At 41.4% G+C, this 16,332-nt stretch overlaps 1 pseudogene; it reads right to left on the minus strand.

Moving 5' to 3' along the window:
• The window catches only part of LOC139950984 (alkaline phosphatase-like), a 63,429-nt pseudogene that overhangs the window by 27,099 nt on the left and 19,998 nt on the right, over positions 1-16,332 (minus strand).

Genomic DNA, 16,332 nt, shown 5'->3' on the forward strand with positions numbered 1-16,332 from the left:
TCAACCAACCCCTATGTTACACTATACATCAGAAGGCAATGGTAGGGGACATAAATTGGCGTCCCTTACTCAACCAACCCCAATGTTACACTATACATCAGAGAGGAAAGGTAGGGGACATAAATTGGCGTCCCTTACTCAACCAACCCCTATGTTACACTATACATTAGAAGACAATGGTAGGGGACATAAATTGGCGTCCCTTACTCAACCAACCCCTATGTTACACTATACATTAGAAGACAATGGTAGGGGACATAAATTGGCGTCCCTTACTCAACCAACCCCAATGTTACACTATACATCAGAGAGGAAAGGTAGGGGACATAAATTGGCGTCCCTTACTCAACCAACCCCAATGTTACACTAAACATCAGAGAGGAAAGGTATGGGACATAAATTGGCGTCCCTTACTCAACCAACCCCTATGTTACACTATACATCAGAAGGCAATGGTAGGGGACATAAATTGGCGTCCCTTACTCAACCTACCCCAATATTACACTATACATCAGAGAGGAAAGGTAGGGGACATAAATTGGCGTCCCTTACTCAACCAACCCGTGTGTTACACTATACATCAGAAGGCAATGGTAGGGGACATAAATTGGCGTCCCTTACTCAACCAACCCCTCTGTTACACTATACATCAGAAGGCAATGGTAGGGGACATAAATTGGCGTCCCTTACTCAACCAACCCCTATGTTACACTATACATCAGAAGGCATGGGTAGGGGACATAAATTGGCGTCCCTTACTCAACCAACCCCATATTACACTATACATCAGAAGGCAATGGTAGGGGACATAAATTGGCGTCCCTTACTCAACCAACCCCAATGTTACACTATACATCAGAAGGCAATGGTAGGGGACATAAATTGGCGTCCCTTACTCAACCAACCCCAATGTTACACTATACATCAGAAGGCAATGGTAGGGGACATAAATTGGCGTCCCTTACTCAACCAACCCCTATGTTACACTATACATCAGAACGCAATGGTAGGGGACATAAATTGGCGTCCCTTACTCAACCAACCCCTATGTTACACTATACATCAGAAGGCAATGGTAGGGGACATAAATTGGCGTCCCTTACTCAACCAACCCCTATGTTACACTATACATCAGAAGGCAATGGTAGGGGACATAAATTGGCGTCCCTTACTCAACCAACCCCTATGTTACACTATACATCAGAAGGCAATGGTAGGGGACATAAATTGGCGTCCCTTACTCAACCAACCCGTTTGTTACACTATACATCAGAACGCAATGGTAGGGGACATAAATTGGCGTCCCTTACTCAACCAACCCCTATGTTACACTATACATCAGAAGGCAATGGTAGGGGACATAAATTGGCGTCCCTTACTCAACCAACCCGTGTGGTACACTATACATCAGAAGGCAATGGTAGGGGACATAAATTGGCGTCCCTTACTCAACCAACCCCTATGTTACACTATACATCAGAGAGGAAAGGTAGGGGACATAAATTGGCGTCCCTTACCCAACCAACCCCATGATACACTATACATCAGAAAGCAAAGGTAGGGGACATAAATTGGCATCCCCTAAGGGGCTTGTCTATGCTGCAATTTTCCAAGGTCATCATACAGGCAAACTGGCATCCCTTACTCAACCTACCTGTATGCTAAACTTTACTTTAAAGCAACAAAGGTCAACAAAGGTCACAAATTGTATCTCTGTCTGAAAAGGAACTGGAAAAATTACTTGTCTAAAAGTGGTTATTTATATCAAATTTATCTGCGTTTCAGCTCTTAAAGTGCCTTTCCTACTTTTAAAACATAAATCCATTCTATAATTTATCTATATTTTTGGAGTTGAACAGTGAACTGACTACAGTGGGATTCAAACCAACAACCTTCGGATTTATGTGCCAGTGCTCTACCAACTGAGCTATCTTGGCGTTCTCCCAATTTTTTAAGTATGTTTGTACGGGGTGCCAGTCAAAAGCCATACAACTGTTAACTGCCGTGTAGCTAGGGATCACACAGCCAGGGGATCACTTTATTAAGATGCGACTTTTTGTTTCAGATATCAATAAAAAGCAATCAATATATTTTTCTGTATATGATTTAGCATTCCTGCCAGTACCGGTGTTCCTTGTTCTCCACTCGTAAAGCGATGATCTTTCCTCCAATGCACCTGAACAGTTGATTCATTCTTCTCCCTTAAAGTGGCAATGTCCGCTCTGCCCTTGCTTTCTTCCAGATGAACTGCAACAAGGTCAATACTGCAATCTTAAGCCTGCTGGTTGCTACTGAGACCTCTTGCTTCCCATGGTCACCAATACATACCTAAATTTAGAAACGCATTAGGAAATAATGTTGAGTTAAAGATTGTGATGCTTTTCAAGTAAATAATTGAGGGAAGCTTTTTTGGTAATAGCAGTGGTTTTTAGGTTAGTATTTTTCTGTACTTTGTAACTTACTTCATAGTTTCAGATTCTGATTATGGACGATGATAACCTGGTGTTAATAATTTTTTTCCTTTTCCTTTACTTTATTTAATAATTGATTCAGTTTGACTGTTGCTGGCCTTTTTTCTGCCATTGTAGATTAGGTATAACAGTTTTACAATTCTTTCACCAAACTTCTCTATAAAAACAATTATACAATACTCACAGGTAGACAATTCACAGAAAAAGCAACTTTATCCTTGATCATTTTGCATTTGGTTGTCTCCTTGGACAGGCTCCACTGCTGTTTCTCTGGGACATGCCAATCCTTTCAGCTGCTGAAGTGGCCAAGAACTAACCTCTTGTGAAACCTTGGTTTTATACAACGAATAAGAAGTAACAACTATCAGACAGTATAGTTAAAAGAAACTTACTCAAGTACACACTTTATATCAAAACTCTATAAGAATTAAAAACTTTTGCCACTGTATGTACTTTGCATCAATACTGTACTTGAGGTAATAGTGAGAAAGCAAATCCATCAGAGACGGTTGTACTCGATGTAATAGTGAATATTTGTAAGCCAATTAGAGACCCTCCCTCCCCCCGCTCCGTTGTGATGCTGTTTCATATCTGCTTAGCATGGATGGTCCAAGCATTCAACATTCAGCTCTGCCCTGTGCTGCTGTTGTATAACAGGGCAAACCCATGTCTATAGTCTAAGGACAGCAACCTACACACACATCATCTTAACTGCTAAAAAAACAATTGTTGTATGATAGTTTATCAGTTTGAACAAAACAGGAAAGGAGATAACTTTGTGCAATTGTACTTGTTTCTTCTTTAGTTTGTGCGAACTTTGACATGGGTATAAGACAGCAAGTTTCAAACCTTTAAGTAGCGCAGTCCCTTGGAGTAGTCTTTAACTGAGTTGGTGACTTTGTGCTTTAGCTGTGGCTCCTGGTAAGGTCACCCACATCCACCTTAGACAACTTAAACCACTGAGGTGGCTGTGGCTTCAAAACTCCCCATAAGTCACTGTGAATAAAAGAAAACCAATTTTGTACTTGAAATGAAGTAAAATTTCCACAGCTTTTGTTTGATTGAATAGGGACTCAGTACAGATTGAATCAGACAGCATGCCATTAATTTATTGTTACTCAAGTGCGCATGCGAGTATTCATGCACATGGTTAGTACGCATGTGACAGTCTACTTGTCATGTGCTTTACGATTGCGGAACTAGAGAATATTGTTGGCAGTAAAGATGTCTTCTCCACACAAAAATTGTATATATGTATAAGGTATAGTAAAAAATATATAACACGGTTTGGGGGTGACCAGTCTTTATTAGCTCCCCTTGGTACTGAAAGTTGACAAAGAGGAATCTGACTGGCATAATACAAAACTTCTGTAAACTTTTAGCAATTAAACTTTAAGCAAACTAGGACTCAAACCAAGCACCTCTGGACTAAACATGGGTAACCAGCACTAACAAGGGGTGAATGACTTTTTAAAAAGTGCATTTTTAGAAGCTCTTTCAGAGTGTATCTTTTTGGTGCTGCTGCATAATACTGTACTCCAAATTAAGTATAAAGTGTCAGGATTGACTGTCGACCCGGTTAGCAGCATTAGTAATACTTAAAGCACAGTCGGTTTACCAGTAACAGCATGATCTAAAAATGGGGGAACATTATTGTTTACCGCCTCATCCCATCTCACAAGGAATAATTTATTTGAATAAGGAAAACGTTACATTTAAAACCTCTATCTGTGTAACCATGGAGGTAGAAATTAAAAACTAACCTCCTAAGTTGTAACCTCCTCAAAGGTGTCAATCCCGATGAGGAGAGCAAACAAAAGCTAGCAGATGTGTTTTTGTTCTCACAAAAACAATGTAAAGATGGCAGGAGTAGAAAACGCCTTCAAGCTTATCATTGCAGCTGCTGAGGGTGATCAGCAGACAAGTCAATGTTATGTTATGTGTCCAATACATGAAGTCCAATTTCCCTCCTGGCACTGCTGTGCGTCTACTACTAGAACACCTTTAGGTATGAAAAGTGAAGATTGAAAAATATTACTTACAGGCTTGTAAATTTAAGTTATGTTTGTAAACAAAACCAAAGACATACCATCACAAATATAACATAAATTGCATTTTTTAATCTACTTGGCATACAGCAGCTTGCCATGCTTAGGCCACATAAAAAAAATTGTTGATCATCCCGCCCGAGCGATCAAAACTCCCCGACCCCAATTTTGTTTTTTTCACCATAAAAAAACCCAGCCTTTTTTCAAAATGTACAGGTTTCAAAAGATGTTTTACGAAAGTTTTTATTCATGTTGGCAAAGTAAGAACAATTCTTCAAATATTTACTTGGGCTACACAGTGTTTAGTTGTTTGAAAAATATTACAAAAAATGTCATCTAGGAGTTAAATTTGTTTGACAAAACTATTGAAAACATCAAAAACACACAAACCCTGTTTTATAGTGATTGTGATGATTTCTTTATTCTTGATTTCATATTTGGCATGTTAACAAAACTTAATTAGAATTTTTTTCTTCAACCTCCCTTCCTCCCCCCTCCCCCATCCTCAAGAAAAAAGTGACTACATGTATCAACAATTTTTTTTGTATGTGGCCTTAGGTGAAAAAAAGGAGTGGACACACTCAGCTGGGATGGGATTTAAACCAAAAACCCTGAACCTTTTTATTCAAGTAGCACTTGGCAAAAACTGACTAAGGCATGTGGCTGTTTCTACTTTCTAAGTTGTAACACCTGTATTGAGAAGTGTTAATACATGGTACACTTTGATAATTCTTACAGCCACATAACAAAACATGGTGTGCATGTAAAAAGACCCCATAATTATATAATTAGTGAACTCCCTTACCTGTCATCAGGTGGACATGCAATTTTGACAAAATTGCACGAAGCTTTATCACTCTTAGTGAATTAATGTGGGACATCCATTTTTGCCTGATCCATACCATCGAATATGATGACAGACAGGTCCTACTGCTGTCTCCTTGCTCCTGTATGGTACTCCCCCTACGCTCCTTCCTAAAAAAATATATATATATAACATATATCTTTGACTTGCCCAATTTTGCATGTAAAAACCATTCACTTTGTGAAGGAATATTAATGACACTGGACACTAATTAGTATTAATCAAAGACCAGTCTACTCACTTAGGTGTATGTTTTTGAACAGATGCCTAATAAAATAACAAACCTGTGTAAATTTGAGCTCAATTGGTCGCCTAAGTTGCGAGACAATGAAAGAAAAAACACCCTTGTTACACGAAGTTGTGTGTATTCAGAAACTTGATTTCGAGACGTCAAATAATATAAATCTGAGGTCTTGAAATCAAATTCATGGAAGACTACTTCTTTCTCTAAAATTACGTTACTTCAGAGGGAGCCGTTTCTCACAATGTTTTATACTATCAACCTCTCCCCATTACTCGTCACCAAGTAAGGTTTTTCTGCTAATAATTATTTTGAGTAATTACGAAACGAAAAAGTGAAATGCAAGGAACACTGACTCTGCTCTGTCCAACCATGGAGGAATTCCTCCATCCTTGGTCCCACACTAAACACTATTATTAGTATTACAGGCATGACAGGCGGCCTGTACGCTACTACTAGTACTAGTGTACCTACCTCCCACCAGCCACACTGGTCATGCTGGGTCAGGCTGCGCCATGGCGCTGTCGCCGTCAATGTCAGCCTCGAGAAATATCTGCATGCATCGCATTCGCATGTTAATATACAAGATGAAATCCAACTCCGTTGCTAATTAGTCCACCACCGGCACGTGGCGTAGGGCTCGATCACAAACACAAAACCAGCAGGATAGCCCGGGGCAACCAGCAATAAGCTGGTGATTTTTGCGCCGATGATCACAACATTTCTTCCTCCACCGATTTTAAGTATGGTTTAGTATGGTTTGCCTAGCCATAAAGAACGCAATGCAGGGATTTAAATTCTACATCCCCTTTTCCCAGAAAACCAAATAATAATTATTGTCGTTATTCTGAAGAATAGCTGACTACAGAATGTCTAAGAGAAAACTGACTAAGGAGGAATTAAGGAACAAAATGCTTGCATCTTCGTTACGTGTCGTGTTTGTTTTATGGTTTTATACTTCCCGAATGATTTGTCGTGGGCAGATCACATGAACCACAGACAGACGAACTACCCGCAGTGCATATATTATACCATGGAGGTAACTCCATGATTATACTCACATGGAGGTAGAAACCTCCATGATACTACCGTATATAGTAGTTTTACTACAGCAAACACTATTCACTGTACATGTGCAATTTATTGTCGTTCTGAGGCATCGACTCATATGACTTTGCACATGTATTAAACTTTAGGGCTACTAATTGTGTCACAATCACATGAATACCTAATAGTCAGTATGTTATAATTAACAATGATGTATTGTGTCTAAAAACAATTGATACAGTTTAATTCAAATTATTTCTAAATAAAGGCCAACACAAATTACTTGTTCATAAAATTTTTCTTTATTGCCAAACACAAATTCTTCACAGAACAGTGGCTATTAAAATGATCAGGTTTGTAAACAGGCTATCGTAACAACGATACCCCACAATTAAAGCCTGAGCGACTAGTGAAATTTGCTTCTCAACTATTCGTGCCTCAAACAGTTGCAACTTCAACACACTAGTCATTTTTCATGCCCCAAAATGCATTGCGACGTATTATTTGCTGCAGGTGCAATAGAGTAAAACTCACGCTGAAAGGATTTAAGGATTGTGTCACTTTATGTCTAGGGCTGGGTGACTAGTGCGACACAGTGTCAAACTTGTCGCACAGTCGAGATTATTAAAATCACTAGTCGTGTTGCGACTACTTTTTTTAATTCCTAATTGAATAATCGTGTACTACAAAAATAGTAACAACTTCCTGTATGGTGAACTGTCTATTGTATCGCTCACGACTATTCATGGCAACATAATTTCTTTACGAAACACAGTCAGTGACACCAGTGACAATCCTTCAATCCTCTAAGCACGAAATTTACCATATTGCCCCTGCGGCAAACAAGTCGTGACTAGTGTCGTAGTCATGACTTTTTGAGGTGTGACTAGTCGAGTAGTAACTTACACTAGTGGCCCAGGCTTACTGATGTCTGGTTGTGTTTCATAGGTAAATTATGTTGTCATGAAAAGTCGTGACTGTGAGGGACACAATTTTTTCAGCAAGCAGGAATAGTCGCAACTATTTTAGTTGTTGTGGTGGCTCGATTTACGGAGTAGGTGAATAATGGCAGTCGCAACTCGACTAAGCAATAACTAGTTGCGATTTCGACATCAATCGTAGTGCGTACCACTAGTCGCCAATCACAGGCTTTCCCACAGCAGCATTTAAAGTGCACAGGTATCACAGCAGTTATACACAATACTGTTTGTACTATGTACTTGTGTGAGCGGCTGAGCCTACGACCACTCTTCTACATTGTGGGGTGCAATGCAGTTTTTATCTGATTCTCTGTGTCTTAGATAGGCAGTTGAAAGACCATGTTGCTCATCTCGCCCAACTCTTCCACTTAGTTGTACATTTTCATCTTGGTGTTCAAAATAATGACAAACATCAACCCCAGTCCAAAAGCATCGGTTGCTAAGAGTATGCACACAGTTCCCACAGTGTTGAAAAAGCTATGTAAACTCGTCTTGAAAGTCAATCTCTGTATTGGTATGGTATGATACATGTCGACAATAAATTGTGATACAGTGGTGGAACTTTGCAGCAAAATGTAGAGTACAGTTCTTCACATACGTCTTTCTTGATTGACAGTTAATATGATGTTCCATCTTTTCCTTTTCTCTTGAGACTTCCTCTGCAAAACAGCAAAATATCTCTTCCACAATTATATACGCTTGAATCTTGATTCTGTCACAGATTTGTCTCTCTTGAATCAAGAACTCCATTCCTTAATTGCAGAGCAGTCGACTACCCATTCATCTGACAAGACGAGGCCTAAAAAGTATCAGTACTCCCAAGGTGGGCATGCAGCAGTTCTCTAAAAGCAGACTCCTCTCCTGGAAATGTGCCCTATCAGAAGAATGAAAAAAATACAAATCATAGAATAAGTTCAGTGATTATATTGGGTCTCATTGTGCTAAACTTGTTCTGCATCAAGCTTAATGTAAAATGTATATCTGTTTTGATTATTAATATTAAACCGTTGACCAGCGAGGGTTACGATCATCAATCAACCCAACTATAGCAGTTGCAAACAAGTGTTAATTGCTTGTGCACAGAAGAAAAATGTAAGTTAAAAAAAAAATGTCAGCCAATGAGCCATTTTCAAATCGAGGGATATGTATCTGTGTGCATTGAAGTGTTGGTGACTCGAGTCAGACAAATCCAATCTCACATAAAGCTGGGCTATGTTCGTTCCAAACCGAAACAAAACCAAGGAGTAGGCTCATACTTCCTTCGAATGCGAATGCGAAGTGGATTTTGGTGAGGCAATACTTTTACGAGCTGCCCTTCCATAAGTGAGACACAAGAAAATTGTGCTTCGCATGATGAAATAGCACTGCTATTTAGCAGGAAGGAGGTCTACCTACATGAATAACAACAAGTTTTGAAGTATTCAAACATGACAAACAATGACTACTTACAAATGTATGACTTTACGTTTTCTAATTATATACAGATTCGATCAATATAAACAAGATTCTCTCCACTCACCACTTTGTGACACTGACAGTTACATAATGACTTGGGATCCATGACTTGCTCAGTTGCAAACGTTGGTCGTATGTGGTATCATGCTCTAGTTCCCTATAGTTTATTCACACCCGGACATCCTACCTCCATGGTCCAACTGCTGCCTGCATGCAGCAGACGAAGCACACGAGAACTGGCGGAGTTTATCGCAAAACCAGACCGTCCGCAGAGAGGGCACTAGCTGGTATATTGTGACATAGTCGTTCATTAATTGCCATCTAGATAGCAGATCAATATAGCTTCGGCTCACTTGTTCATCTTTAGCATTCATAATCGTGAAAATTTCCTATTTTCTTACGATTTTTCCTCCACGACAAACACGGAACTGCCAATGCCGTGTAATCATAACATGAATGACCCCGGGGTCAACTAATACATTATGTTAATTTATTACAACGATCGCACGCTGATTGGTTCTACAGAAAGCTGTAGAAGAAAACAATGAAAAAGTTAACACAGCGCTGCAGGATTGCCAAGACGATGGTAGCTTGCAGAGTGTGTGAAGGTACTACTTTATATACACACAGCGCATTAATATACTGTGACCTCAATACGTCACTAGGTCAATCCAGGTACTCGCTCTCCAGTAAACAGTAATCTTGTATATGGTATGAATCAGTCACGTCAATAATAAATCAGTACATTACTCCAGAATATATGTCTACCGATATAGTATTATTACATGGTGGCAGCAAAGGATCAGGCAAGTGTCTCATCAAGTTTTAGCAATAACTGTGTACAGAATTTGATCCGATTGGACAGAACAAATCCAACGAACGGCACTGCTGGACGGACACATTCCGCCATTTTGACACGTGAGTTACAGTACATGTAAATCAACGCTACGTACCATACGTGTATCACGTACCGGGTAGACCGCATAAAACGCAAAAACAACTACACGCATATTGTGATACGAACATTCTAACTGTATTTTCACGCAATGGCTGATACAATACCTCATCCAAAGATGGACTGGAGCCATCCAGATCGCCCTCAGGCTTATAAAGAGTTTAAGCAGACATCAAATATGTGGTTCCAGGTCAAGAACATTGTACCTGATAAGCAGCACAACTACATAATTTTGTGGGCAGGTCGCGAGGGGCTCAGGATTTTTAACACCTGGGGCCTCACTGATGAACAGCTACAAGATCCCACAAACATATGGGATAAGTTTTCGAAGCATGTACAGCCTCATGAGAACTTTAGAATACACCGGCTTGAATTTCAGCGGTACAAACAGATTGATTCAGAGTCTGTTGATGACTTTTATACACGTTGCAAGGCAAAGGCCATGAAATGTCAGTTCAAGGAAAATTCTGCACTCGAGGAACGCATCATTGAGGTACTGATTTCCGGTATCAAATACACGCAGACGCAGAAGAAATTGCTAGGCAAGGACGACAAGATGTCTTTGCAGGATGCTCTCGACATATGCCGTACACATGAAGCTAGTGTGAACCACATGGCTCAACTCGGCAACATCGGACACGATGCCAAGGTGGATATGGTAAAACTTCGCGGTCAATGTAAAAACTGCGGGGGCAGTCATCCATACAAGCCGAGAGATGGGTGCCCAGCATACGGTACTACATGCAGAAAATGTGGTAAAACTGGACATTGGCAACAGGTATGCCTCAGCTCTGCTGGCAAAGGACAAAGCCAACAACAGCGACGCAAACCACGACCCAGATCGGATAATCGACCTCGCGGATCATACAGGAGAAGCAACACTCCGAAACCGAATAACCGTCAAAGTGAGGTTCACTATGTCCAGCAACAGGACATGGATGATGCATCCAATGACTTTGAGAACATGGGTTTTGAGACAGTCACAATCACGCAACAGATCGACGGTATAAACAATACCAACAACAAGCGCGTAGACAATCGCGATCAAGTGTTCACGACGCTCAACATCAAGCTCAAACAACGGCCAGGCAATCACACGCTCACAGCAAAAGTTGACACGGGTGCACAGGGAAATATCATCCCCCTCCGATTATTTCGACGCATGTTCCCCACATTGTTGGACGCAGAAGGATTTCCAAAACTTGGCGCTACAACCCCGGTAAAGGGAATTCTCACAGCTTACAATGGCACACAAATACCGCAGCATGGCAGTATAACAATTCCATGCAAATTCAACAGTGGTGAGTGGATAGACGCAGAGTTCTTCATTGCTGACGCAACAGGACCTGCAATTATTGGACTGCCAAGTTCACGCGCACTCAAACTCCTCACGATGAATTGTGCCATACGTACACCCGCAACGCCAACGCCAACGCCTAAAGTCGCAAACTTGGGGCCCATACGCAACAAGAAGGACCTCAAAGCCCAATATCCGGATCGATTTACCGGTATTGGCAAGTTTCCTGGTCAATTTCACATTACGCTGCACGAGGACGCGCAACCTTCCGTACAACCGCCTCGCAAATACCCCATCCAGCTCAAGGATGAAATGAAAGCCGAACTTGACAGGATGACAGCGTTAAATGTAATAGCCAAGGTGATAGAGCCCACAGACTGGGTGTCGTCCCTTGCATTTAGCAGGAAAGCCAACGGCCAACTTCGGATCTGCGTCGATCCAAAAGACCTGAATCGAGCCTCCAAACGCACGTATCACAAAACGCCAACGCTCGAGGAGATTACCCACAAGTTCAGTGGTGCACGGGTCTTCAGCAAACTTGACGCACGTCACGGGTACTGGTCCATCGAGTTGGATTCAGAGTCCAGTTACCTGACCACGTTCAATTCGCCTTTCGGACGCTATCGCTTCAAACGACTACCATTTGGACTCAAGGTTTCGCAAGATATTTTCCAAGAGAAAATGGACATGATATTGGAGCAATGCCCTGGTACCATCGGCATAGCTGACGACGTTGCAGTGTTTGGGCACGATATGGAGGAACACAACAAAAACCTTCATAACCTCATGCACATAGCTCGCAAATACGGTCTGATCTTCAACTTGGACAAGTGTGATATTAACATTCCCAGCATCAAGTTTTTTGGGTGCTACTACGATGCTCAGGGCGTACACCCTGACCCCGCGAAAGTAAGTGACATTCACTCGCTACCATCGCCAACCAACGTCAACGAACTGCAACAATTTCTCGGTTTGGTCCAGTACATGGCACCATTCATACCAAACCTCGCAGATCATACTGACACCATACGCGCACTCATACGCAAAGATAGCGATTGGCAATGGTCAGCATCGCACCAGACAGCGTTTGACAAAGTGAAATCCATGATCAGCACCGAATGTACACTAACGTACTTTAACACTCGCAAACCAACAGTCATTCAAGTTGACGCCTCGTTAAAAGGGCTCGGTGCAGCTCTTCTACAGGACAACAAACCTGTCGCATTCGCGAGCAAGGCTCTCACCGACGCCGAGAAACGCTACGCAAACATCGAACGAGAATTGCTAGCTGTAGTGTTTGGTTGCACTCGCTTCCATACTTACATATATGGATCAAAGTTCACCGTCGAGTCGGACCACAAACCGCTAGAGAACATACAACACAAAAGCATGGCTAACACTCCGCCACGACTGCAGAGAATGATGCTACGCCTGCAACCGTACGACTACAACATAGTCTACCGCCCTGGACGCGAAATGGTACTCGCAGACGCACTATCGAGGCTTGGCCCAACGCGCGGTCCACGGATTGATCTCGATACGACCATATATGCCGTACAGTTCTCTACAGACAAGCTTGCAGAAATGCAACGCCAGACACAAAGTGACAAAACACTACGCCTCCTCAGTGAAACTATCGTCACTGGGTGGCCGGATGACCCAAAACAACTACCCAAGTGCATCCGCCACTACTGGTCCAACCGCGATGAACTATCGGTTGATAACGGTCTCGTCATCAAGGGCGAACGAATCGTCATCCCTGAGACAATGCAAAGCGAAGCATTGCAAAAGATTCACGCGGGACACCAAGGCATCAACAAATGCCAGCTCAGGGCCAAAACATGCATCTTCTGGCCTGGCATCAATAAAGACATTGAACAATTGGTAAGCGCATGCAGCACATGCCAACGACACCAAAAAAGCCAACCCGCGGAACCACTTATTCCTCACGACATTCCACAGCGACCGTGGCAAACCGTAGGGACAGACATGTTCCACTACAACAACGCCGAATACTTGATTATAGCGGACTACTACTCAAAGTACCCATTTATCAGGAAAATCAGTGGACGGTGCACAAGTGCCACAGTCATACGCCTCACGAAACAGATTTTCAGTGAACTAGGCATCCCCACGAAAGTAATCAGCGACAACGGCCCACACTACGACAGCCACGAATATCGCAAATTCGCTCGTGACTGGGGATTTGACCACGTGACATCAAGCCCCAGATATCCGCAAAGCAATGGTTTTATTGAAAGAGCCATCCAAACTGTCAAAGCTACATTGACAAAAGCCCAACAGTCCGACATGGACATAGATCTCGCTCTACTTTGCCTACGCACTACTCCGTTGGACAATGTTATTCCCTCACCAGCGGAACTACTACATGGACGCAAACTAAGAAGCAACCTTCCTATCAAAATTCGCAACACGATACCTCAAAAGGACGCAATCCATTAACGCCTCGTCGCTCGTCAGACTAGTCAGAAAGATAACCATGACAAGTATGGTGTACGTGCCCTACCCCCTCTCAGTGTAGGCCAGCATGTTAGCGTACAAGATCAACAGTCTGGCAATTGGTTACCTGCTGTCGTGAAAGACAAATGTCCAGAGCCCCGATCGTACATGATCGAAACACCAATCGGACATTCACTACGACGTAACAGGAGACAAGTACGCCCACGGGACACAGAGAAGAAACAAGTCCGTTTCACCGACACACCACCAATTGAGCTTCCTCAACTAACACCTACTCCCAAACTGCAGGAAAACAAACTTTCCCATGGACAAAACAACTCGGAGAAACCAGACAGTAACTCTGATCAAACTTATCACACACGCACTGGTCGTGCTGTGACAAAGCCAAAACGGCTTATCGAATCCTAAAGAAGGAAAATCAGAACAGTGACGTTTCAAAAAGACATTGAAAAACTCAGTTATTACTATTGATGTTACCACTGCTATTTTGTTGACAAACAAAATTTGTTTACAAACAAAGTTACTGCTGTTGATGTTTATCATTTTAACAAAGTTACTGCTGTTGATGTTTATCACTTTTAATTGTTGTTGAACAAGTTGTTACAAACCGTTTTTATTGCATGTTGTAAAAAACTGGAGTCCACTTAAACCCCCAAACAACTCAAAAGTATGTTTACTGTTCTTGCATATATGTGACTAAATTTATATCATTGGATCTCGCACATTGAAGTATTTTGTAGCAGTGTTCCCAATTTTTATTGATTCCAATATGCCTAAATAGTCCTTCATTTAGCAAGCCATTTTAGTATATGAATTCCTCGAAAAAGGGAGGATGTGAAGGTACTACTTTATATACACACAGCGCATTAATATACTGTGACCTCAATACGTCACTAGGTCAATCCAGGTACTCGCTCTCCAGTAAACAGTAATCTTGTATATGGTATGAATCAGTCACGTCAATAATAAATCAGTACATTACTCCAGAATATATGTCTACCGATATAGTATTATTACAGAGTGAAGTCTAGATTTCGAGCCGTCCACGTAACTAAATCATACCGTGGCGGGCGCGCTTTGGCGATTCAACCGCGCGTGGTATACTATCCAGAATCAAGCACCATCGTCTTGGGCCAAGACTAGCTCTGTAGGAGCTCCATGCAACAACAACCACGGGTATTAAAACACCAAGACATGTATATGTAGCACACACACACACCCACACACATTGGCCATTTTTGCCATGCGTTATGATGCCACGCATCGCGCACATGCTGGAAATCTCTTATCAGCGTCTACGATCTTTGCTTATCACACAGCTTGTTATACAACATTCTTAGACAAAATACGCGCGGCAATTTTGTCCATACAAACACAGTTCACAATGAAGTTTTACAGACTTAGCTCCATGGTTGGTGCTGACATCCAGCCATCCACATCTGAAGAATGACCAGTGTTACTATAATTATAAATGTAGTAAGTGACAGTCCACACGCGCAGATAGATACCACTTTCAATGCCGAAAACTGACCCCCCCCCCCCCCAATTCAAACTTTATTAATCCAATATTTTTTGTATATATAAATACAATTCAAAACCTATTATGGTGCTTACAAAATTATGATCCAGCAACCTATCAACAAAGAGCATCTGGGATGTGAAAATGGGATGAGCTTACCTTCGATAGCGACGCAACAGTGTGGTTGGCACTCAACTTATTGTGCCTGAAACGTAGAGCTCTAGTAGAGTACATCGAATTCTACCAGATAGATTCCAATTGGGGCGCTGACCTTTCCTGATTTTTAATTGGGTGTGTCCGACCATACCGACTGATAATTGTTCCTGTAATAAGCACTTTAGCGAGTTCTGTTCGTCAATTTTTGAAATCTTACCCGAATTCTGTTGATAATAATATTAAAAGGTATGACCACTCAAACGGTGAGAAAATTGGGAACTACAAAAACGGTAGCCTAGGCCTCAATCGATAACAATAGGCCCTACATGTTTTTAATTTAATTATAACAGCACAATGGAAATGAGTTTTGCATGCTTCCGATTATTTTCTGAGTTTTAAGGGACAGGTAAACGTTGATGAGCACGCGAGTGCGGCCGGCAGATTCAAACATGAGATTTCTGGACAGTTTTTTTTTTTTTCACATGGAATCAAGACTCCTTTAGAATGCATAGAAAAGCACCACTGTTGATTTGTTATGTACATGTAGTACTTATTATGTTTTTTTTTTTTTTTTTTTTTTTTTTTAAGCTGCCTGCGCAGTCATCCAAATCAGATTTCCTTGTTGTATCAACGAAAATAGAAAAAAACATACGAGTTTCAACTGCTACTCTGTCATTTACTAGTTAAAAATTAAATAAGATAGGCTAGGGAAACAAGTCTAGTACTAGTTGTAATGAATACCATTTTAAATAGTATTATTATAGTGTATTAATATAATTATATTTTGGTATTATCATGATATTCAATTTTCATAATA

This window comes from Asterias amurensis, chromosome 18 (genome assembly GCF_032118995.1).
Source record: "Asterias amurensis chromosome 18, ASM3211899v1".
Lineage (NCBI taxonomy): Eukaryota > Metazoa > Echinodermata > Asteroidea > Forcipulatida > Asteriidae > Asterias > Asterias amurensis.